General features: G+C 40.1%; 1 pseudogene; it reads left to right on the plus strand.

Moving 5' to 3' along the window:
• The first annotated feature begins 3,306 nt into the window (after positions 1 to 3,306).
• On the plus strand, positions 3,307 to 5,253 carry LOC133765302 (transmembrane protein 216-like; annotated as a pseudogene).
• Positions 5,254 to 9,837: the final 4,584 nt, after the last annotated feature.

Below are 9,837 nucleotides of genomic sequence, written 5' to 3' on the forward strand. Positions count from 1 at the left end.
ATAATACAAATTTTCCATGAACTTATACTCTTAGAGTTCAAAATTTTTGTACCAAAATAAGCATTTTTAAATTCCATTTTCCATGAACTTTTTGGGAGCCTTCATATGTCCCAGGACTTATCTAATAAACAGCAGACTGATTAGTTCTGTGGACTATATGGACTGGGCATGAAACAGTGGGCCACAGGAAAAACCACGACTTCACTGCCATCACTCCGTCATTTACTACCTGTAGAACTAAGATATCCAATCTTTCTGATGTTTTCTTATTTCTAAAAGAGAAAATTGGAGTTACCGTTGGTGTTCTTTCCAGATCTCCTTTATGTCCCATCTGAGCATCATCCCCATGTGCTGTATCCACTGAAATGACCCTCTTCACAGAACTGCCTGCAGTCTTGACAAAACCAAATGAAAAGCCTCCAGCTTTCCTCAGAGATCTTAGCCAACGTCGTATAGGGATAGAAAAGGCCAGCTCCTTGTGTCAGAGGAATCCAGCTGTGTGGTGCTGTTCCTGCACAGCACTTTTCTGTGCGATTAGACAGAAGCTGATGACCAGTAGAGACGACTCCCTTGCTGAGTTTCTATTTCCTGTCTTGCTCTGCTTCCTTATGCACCCCCTTCTCCCTGGAGATACCCCCTCAGTAATCATTGGAAAATAATTTCCATTTCAGGCTTTACTTTTAGTTAGACAAAACTCCATCAAATATGAGAAAAAAGTGGGACAAATATACACATATATGAAACATTTTATGAACTGTAGACTACTACAAAATTTTTAAATATGTAAAATTATAAAGCAAGTAAAAAGATCAGTGTTTTTATTCCTTTCTCCTAAAACTACCACCTTTTGGGAACTTGATTACTTGTCCCTTCTTTCTCAAATGTCAACATAGGAAACTAACAAATGCAGTCAGCCCTACTTATCTGTGGGTTCTCCATCCGCAAATTCGACTAAACTCATTCAAAAAGATCCAGGAAATATTGTGTCTGTGTGAATATGTATAAACTTTTGTGCGCTGTTCTCCTAAACAATGTAGTATTGCAATTTTCATAACATTTACATTGTACTAAGTATTATAAATAATAGAGAAATGATTGAAAGTACACAGGAAGAATGTGTCAATTACAGTACTATGTATTATGTAGATTATCAGTACTGTGCCATTTTTTGTAAGGGGCATGAGCGCCTGCAGATTTTAGTATCCACTAGGAGTCCTGGAACCAATCCTACCATGATATGGAGGGATGACTGTTCTTTTATAACTGGGTTACTAGGCCAGTGAGCCAAAGTCTTGTGGCCTTGAAATCATGAGTCATACAAGAGTCTGAAAAGAAAACACAATGAATGTGATCAGACTGCCTTGGTTGTAGTGGCTTAGTCTGGGTGAATATATTTCACTAACTTAGAGGTATTTGATGCTTTTTCCTTGAGTACCTCCAAAATAACTTTAATTATATTTTAGTTGTAAAGTTTTGAATTGAGAGTTTATTAAACATAATTGCTAATTTCCAGCCTATTGTATATTGCACTTGCAGGTTAACTATTTTTAATCAAAATATTAGCGTGGCAAATTTAACTTAGAGAAAATGTCTGCCAAAAAGCTTAGCTGGAAAAGCCAATTTTTGATTCTGAAACCGATAATCTAAAGTTGACTTTTCTATAGAAAAATAAACCATTGATTTTGCTTTTAAATTAAAAAAAAAACATGTAAATGCATGTCTACTATCCTGCCACTTCTGAATTCTGACACACATAAGGAACTCATGGTTCTCGGGAGGCAGATAAAGTCACAGGAGGCTAGGCAGCAGTCTGTGACTAGACAAGAAAAGACACTTTCCATTCCACTGCTTTCGTTGATGCCTTCCTGCATTTAGCGTCTTGCGACACTCCCTCAGCATCAGGTCTCAAATAGTCCGTGTTGGGACTCCGAAGGTTTTCACACCCTGGGATGATGTGCCATCCTGCTTTCTGGTGAGTAAGGGGAAGGCAGAGGGCTCTGAGAATAGAACAGCAGGATTGGAGAGGTCACAGGTCACAAGCAACTCTGACATGTCCGCTTTAAGCAAAATTCTGAACTTTAAGTGTTGTGCTCTGGGTGCCATCTGGAGGGCCTTCTTTTTTCTCTAGGGCTGTGCCTATCACCACTGCAGCTCTGTGTCACCCTTGTTCAGCCAGGACTCCTGGACTCAGTGAGGCACCCCTACGCCAGCCTCCCAGGCAAATCCACAGAGGAGAACATTTGATACTCTTAGTTTCCTCTAACATTGGAGACCTTCGTTTTAAAAGCGGTTTCAGGTTCATGGCAAATTGAGAGGAAGGTATAGAGATTTCCCATAGGCTTCTTGCCTCTACACATGCATAGCCACCCATTATCAATATTCCCCACCAAGATGGTACTTTTGTTATAATTGATGCACCTACATTGAAACGTCATCATCACCCAAAGTACAGTCGTACTTTACAATAGAGATCACTCTTGATGTTGCGTATCCTAGGGATTTGAAAATGTATAAAGTATTTTTATTTTAGGATTTTCATTGCCCTAAAAATTCTGTGCTCTACATTTTCATCCCTCCCCTGCCCTTTAACTCCTGCAAGCCACTGATATTTTATAGTTTCCATACTCTTACCTCTTCTAGAACATTGTATAGTCGGGATCATACAGTCCATAGCGTCTGTCACTACATAATGTTTGTTCGTGTCTTTTCATGGCTTGAGAGCAATTTCTTTCTTTCTTTCTTTTTTTTTTTTTTTTTTTTACAAGCAGAGTGGATAGTGAGAGAGACAGAGAGAAAGGTCTTCCTTTTACCGTTGGTTCACCCTCCAATGGCCGCTGCGGCCAGCACACCGTGCTGATCCGATGGCAGGAGCCAGGTGCTTCTCCTGGTCTCCCATGGGGTGCAGGGCCCAAGCACTTGGGCCATCCTCCACTGCACTCCCTGGCCACAGCAGAGAGCTGGCCTGGAAGAGGGGCAACCGGGACAGAATCTTGCGCCCCGACCGGGACTAGAACCCGGTGTGCCGGCACTGCAAGGTGGAGGATTAGCCTAGTGAGCCGCGGCGCCAGCCTAAGAGAGCAATTTCTTTTTAAAGCTAAGTAATATTTCATTGTCTGGATATACCATAGTTTATTCATTCGCTTACTGAAGGGCTTCTTGGTTTCTTCCAAGTTTGGGCAGTTGCAAATAACTCCTCTTTATTACTTATCATATTTTGGTTGCCTATGACAGAAATTCAACCTAACTTTGGTATAAAGTATTTATGAATCCCAAGGGCTGTCATTTGGCTGTGCCTGAGGAACATAAATGGTGAAGGAATGGGGTCATCTGACCATGAAACCACATCTTACCAGTTCCTGGGGTGGTAAGTGGCAGAAGAAGAGTTTGAAGTGACATGAGAAGTATTACAGTATTTTTCATTGCATCCCTTCAGCACATGATCTGGTCATTTTTCTTGCACCATCAGCCCTCTAATCCAAGTGGTTTGTTATGTCACCAGCAGACATTCTCAGTGCTCTCACCTACAGCCTCTCTGACCTTTCCCCTTTCCATGTACAGCAGTCCTGTTTGCTTTCACTTGCATCTTAGAACAACGTTCTTAGGTCTCCAGGGCCTTTGCCTTCATGTGTGGAGAGTTGGAAGTGCCTAGTAATTCACTTCTCCAGAAGTATTCTTCACCAGTGACTTCTATGGTTATACAAGGGTATTTCAAAAAGTTTCTGGAAAATGGTATTTTAATTTGGTGAGACATTCTTTAAAATGCATGATCTTTTCATAATATGCCTTTGCCATGAACATTTTGAAGACTTCAGGTGCCTGTTCCATAATGGGAACAGTTCTGAGGTAACTTGTGTCTCCAGATACCCTCTGTGTGATTGAGCCAAAGTCCCCATGTCTGTGGATCTTCCCTGGACATCTCCCACTTGATTGGCTTCCTGCCCTTCCCTGTCACTTTGCCTACTTCCCTACTTGTTTCTCCTTGAAATGTTCTTTAATAAATTATAGGAGTCGTTATCTCAGGATTTACATATGGAAATCCAACCTTGGATACTTGACTATCCATTTTGATTATCTACATAGTAGGTATATTTAGGATAATAGAAATTCTCCATTCAGGCCATGAGTGAGGAAAGTAAAATAAAATTTGACCCTGAGAATTAAGTCAAGAAATTTTGCATTTTAAGGTATATGTATTAAGGTATGTGTGTGTGTGTACATGTACATATGAGATAAACAAAAAAGTCAGAGATGGTTATATTAAAAAGACATTCGTTCATGCTATTTAGCACAACTTATGAACTTGAATTTTAAAAAAAGAAAAAGAGGGGCTGGTGCTGTGGCACAGGAGGTTAAAGCTCTGGCCTGAAGCACCAGCATCCCATATGGGCACTGGTTCTAATCCCTTATGGGCGCTGGTTCTTGTCTTTGCTGTTCCTCTTCCAGTCCAGCTCTCTGCTATGGCCTGGGAAAGCAGTAGAGGATGGCCCAAGTCTTTGGGCTCCTGCACCCACTTGGAAGACCCAGAAGAAACTCCTGGCTCCTGGCTTCAGATCAGCACAGCTCCGGCCATTGAGACCATCTGGGGAGTGAATCAGCAGATGGAAGACCTCTCTCTCTGTCTCTACTTCTCTCTGTAATGCTTTCAAATAAATAAAATAAATCTTTTAAAAAAAAGAAAAAGAAGAAACACTACAGGTATCAGTTAAGGTTGAAAACAGAACAAATGTGTGTATATGCACTTTAAAAGATTTGTGGGGGAGGGGGACAAAGATAGCACCCTGAGATGAGATTCAGGAGGTAAACAGTTGTCATCAACCTCACTAGAAATCCTGTTCTTTTTGAATGGGTGATATTATGCTACCTATTTGCTGCTGGAACTCTTCTTATTCCTATGTGAAAGTCTCCTGCTACCATATCCAACAGTCAGTCTAGCACTGGATGTGGTGATGTGGTGATGCTCCTCCTTTATCTTGGAATTGAAGTGATTCAGCTGTTTTTGTTACAAGGGAAATCCTCTGCCAGTGAAAGATAGCATTTGGTGTTACTGGGCCTTGGCCTTCCCATCTACTATGATGGCCTCTCATTGCCTCCTGCTACCCCACCTTCGTGCTCCTCTTGAAAGCCATCATGAACAGCATCTTGCTCTTCCTGTGTGGCTCAGAGCTGCTGCTTGATCTGCTCGTCCTGGCTGCTCTTTGCACTGTGGACAGGAATTCAAGTACACAAATTTCAGCCGGCAGCCCATCAAGCTGACACCATGTGTGATTCTGGGGCTTTAACTACACCAGGGAGAAGTGGTGAGTCACATGGTCCTGGGAGAGATCTTACAAGTTTTCTTCAGTACAGAGATTTGGGCAACTGTCCCAGCATAAGGCCAGCGGGCACCATAGTCTACACCAGGGCCATCAGCCCAAGAGAGTCTTAAATGCTATAATTTAGGGAATGACAAGGACACCACCATCCTGGCCCTTATCAGAACAGCACACTGCGGACTTCAAGTTCTCTTTGATCATCATGGCCAGAGCATTGTGTATGGACCATTGTAGGCTCCTTCCAGAATGACCGAGCTGCATGCCTCCTGTGTGGGCTGTGCCCCATGATGATGGATTTGCACAGTGATGCAGAGCCTCTGACCCTGTTCCTCCTGAACTGTTTTAAGTAGTTCACAGTTCCATTTATCTATGTTGATCATGAAACAAACATGATTTTACATCAAATATGTCTTTTCTGTGGTGGGAAAATCAAAGATGTAAGGAATGGGCTTACAAGATAGTGGAAGCTAGTAAGTCTAACCTAAGTGGGGCAAGGCCAGCAGACTGGAATCCCAGGCAGGAATTGCCACTGTAGGCTTGAAGCAGAATTCCTTTTCCCTTTGCAGATTTCAGCTTTTGCTGTTAAGGTTGTCAACTGATTCAGTGAGGCTGATTCATACTACTATTATGATTTATTTTTGCTCTGTTTCTTAAAATTTTAATTAACACGTGGTAATTGAACATATTACTGAGATACAAAGCATGTTTTTAAAATATTTATTTACTAATTTACTCATTGCACACACACACACACACAGAGAGATTGAGAGAGTGATTTTCCATCCACTGGTTCACTCCCCAAATGGCCACAACAGCTGCTGATAAGCCAGGAGCCAGGAACTCCATCTGGATTTCCCATATGGGTGGCAGGGGCTTAAGTGCATGGAGCATCTTTAACTGCCTTCCCAGGCACATTAGCAGGGGGGTGGCTTGGAAACAGAGCAGCTAGGATGAGAAATGGCCCTTATATGGGATGCTGAAGTTGTAAGCAGGGATTTAAACTGCTTGTCCACAATGCTGGCTCCACACTGTAATGTCTTAATACAATGCACACCTATTGAATAGGGGTAATCAGCACTTACAAATACTTATCATTTCTTTGGAGACTTTGAGCTCCTTTCTTCTACAAATATATATTGGGTTATTGTGAACTATAAATATCCTACTGTGCTGTAGAGCACTAGAACTTATTACTCCTATCTAACTGCATTTTGGTACTGTGATCCAACCTCCCTCTTTGCCCTTCCTCTCTACCCTGCCTAGCTTCTAAGAATCACTAAACTGCTAAACTGCTCTCTTCTGATTTGGATCAGCATTTTTAGCGTTCATGTATGACATAGAACATCTGATGCTTGTTTTTCTGTGACTGACAATTTCTGTATCATGCCTTCCAGTTCCAACCATTTTGTAACAAGTAAGAATTTTATTCCCTTTTTTATCTTTTGATTTTTTTTAAAAAAAGATTTATTTATTTATTTGAAAGCCAGAGAGAGAGAGAGAGAGAGAGAGATCTTCAATCTGCTGGTTCACTCTCCAGATGGCTACGATGGCTGTGGCTAGACTAGGCCGAAGCCAGGAGCCAGGATCTTGATCTGAGTTACCCAGGTGGGTAGTAGGGGCCCAAGCACTTGGGACATATTATGCTATTTTTCTCAAGCCTTTAGCAAGGAATTGGATCACAAATGGAGCAACCAGTGCATATGAGGTTCCAGTATTGCAGGTGGGGGCTTCACCTGCTATACCACAATGCTGGCCCCAATTTTATTCTTTTCTTTAAAAACAAAATTATTTCATTGTTTTGTGTTTGACAGGTAGAAATGGAGACAGACAGACATTCAGAGAGATCTTTCATCCACTCTGTGCTATAGCCAGTTATGAGCCAGTCCAAAGCCAGGATCCCAGAACTCACTGCAGATTTCCTACACGGGTAGCAGGGACTCAAGTACTTGTGTCCTCTGCTACTATCTCCCAGGGTAGGCATAAGCAGGAAACTGGAATCAGAAGCAAAGCGTGGACTCAAGCCCAGGCACCCTGACAAGCATAAAAAGCAGCTGAATATTATGGTTGGATAATATTCCCTTGAGTGTACATGCCACATTTTCTTTTATCTACCCATCTGTTCATGGACACTTGGGTTGATTCTGTATCTTGGCTATTGAGAATAGTGCTACAATACACATGGAGGGGCAGCTATCTCTTTGATATGCTGATTTCATTTCCTTTGGATATATAGCCTGAAATAAGATAGTTGAATCATACAGTTGATATCTATTTCTTAAGTTTTTGAAGAATTCCCATAAAATTCTATACAGTGGTTATATTCATTTACATGTCCACCAGCAGTGTGTAAGAGTTCTCTTCATTTGGAGTGGCCCATGTGGAGTTTGAAAAACAAAACGTGGGGCCAGCATCATGGCACAGCAGGTTAAGTCGATTCTTACTCCATCTGCTCCAGTTTGGATCCAGCTCCCTGTTAATGCACCTGGGAAAGCATTGAAGGATGACACAAGTGATTGAGCCTCTGCACCCACTTGGAAGACCTGGAAGAAGTTCCTGGTTCCTGGCTTTGGCCTGGCTGAGCCCAAGCTGTTTCAGTCATTTGGGGAGTGAACTTGAAGATGGAAGACTCTCTCTCTCTCTTTCTCTCTCTCTCAACTCTGCCTCTCAATAAATAAATCTTTCTGAAAAGTTTTTCTTTTCTCTACATAATCGCCAGCAACTGTTATATCTGCTTTTCTGGATAACAGACATTCTGATGGGTATGAGATGATATCTCACTGTGGTTTTTATTTTCATTTCACTGATGAGCATTTTTTTCATACACTTGGTCACTTGCATGTCTTCTTTTGAGAAATGTCTATTCATGTAATCTACTCACTTTTGGATTATATTATTTGTGTTTTTTTGTTCACTTTTTTTAGTTCCTTGAATTAATCCCTTCTCAGGTGAATAGTTCGCAAATATTTTCTTCCATTCTTTGGATTACTTCGTCACTCTGTTGATTATTTTCTTGGATGTGTAAAGCTTCTTAGTTTAATATAATCTCATTTGTCTGTTTTTGCTTTTGTTTCTTGTACTTTTGAAGCCTTATCTAAAGAATCATTGCCTACTCCAAAATCTTAAAGTCTTTCCCAAGATTTTTTTCTAGTTGTTTCATGGTTTTAGGTCTTACATTTAGGTCTTTGTTCCATTTTTGAATGGATTTGGTCTTTCTATGCATGGATGTATAATTTTTCAGCACCAATTATTAAAGAGGCCATTCTTTCTCCAGTGTATGTCTTTGGTGACTTTGTTGAACAATGAATTGTCTATATAAATGTAAATGTATTTTGGGGATCTCTATCCTGTTCCATTGATCTATGTGCCAGTTTTTATGGCAGTATTGTGTTGTCTTGCTGACAATAGCCCTGTAGTATGTCTTGAGACCAAGTATGTGATGCCTACTACTTTCTTCTTTTGTTACAAGATTGGTTTTACTATTTGGGTTTTTCTAAGCTTCCAAATTAATTTTAGGGTTTTTTTTTTCTTTTTGTGAAGAAAACCATTGATATTTTTTGTGCAGATTGCACTAAATCTTTAAATTGCTTTGAGTACAATGGGCACTACAGCATTATTAATCTTTCCAACTCATGAAAATGCAAAATATTTCCATTTTGGGTGTCTTCTTCAACTTCTTTAATCAGCGTTTAATAATTTTCATTGTAGAGGTGTTTTGGCTCCTTGGTTATTCTTAGGTCTTTTATTTATTTTGTGGCTCCTGTGCATGCAATTGAATTCTTGATTTCTTTCTCAGCAAGTTGGTTATTGGATTATAAAAATGCTGCTTAGTTTTGTATGCTGTTTATGTACTCCACAATTTTGCTAAAAATTCATTTGATTAGTTTTAGAAGTTTTTTGTTGAGTATTCAGACTTTTTTGTATATAATCTTGTCATCTGCAAACAGAGATAATCTTACATCATCCTTTCCTATTTATATGCCTTAAATTTTTTTCTCTTTCCTAATTGCTATGGGTACAACTTCCAGTACTGTGCTAAATAAAAGTGGTGAAAGTGGGCATTCTTGTCTTCTTTCAGATCTCAGTAGAAATGTTTCCAGCTTTTCTCCACTCAGCATGATGTTGGCTGTGGGTCTGTCCTACTTATCCTTTATTACATTGCAGTATATTTCTTCTATATCTAATTTGTTGAGAGTTTTTATCATGAAGGGATTTTGAATTTCATCAAATGCCTTTTGTGCATCTATTGAAATGATCATATGGTTTATGCTGCTTGTGTATGGGTGGTTTTCTGTATTGATAATATTTGATTTCTTTTCTCTTTTGTGTATCTCATTTGCTAGTGGGATTTGTTCATTGTTTTCATGATGATAGTTATCTTCCTTTTGCTTTTAGGTGTAGGACTCCCTTAAACTTACCTTGGAAGCCTAGTCTGGTGATCATGAATTTCTTCAGCTTCTGCTTTTCTTTGAAAAATCTTTATTTCTTTTCCAATTGAGAGGCAAATAGAACCTGATAGAAGGGGCTT

Source organism: Lepus europaeus, chromosome 8, assembly GCF_033115175.1.
Source record: "Lepus europaeus isolate LE1 chromosome 8, mLepTim1.pri, whole genome shotgun sequence".
In the NCBI taxonomy this organism is placed as follows: domain Eukaryota; kingdom Metazoa; phylum Chordata; class Mammalia; order Lagomorpha; family Leporidae; genus Lepus; species Lepus europaeus.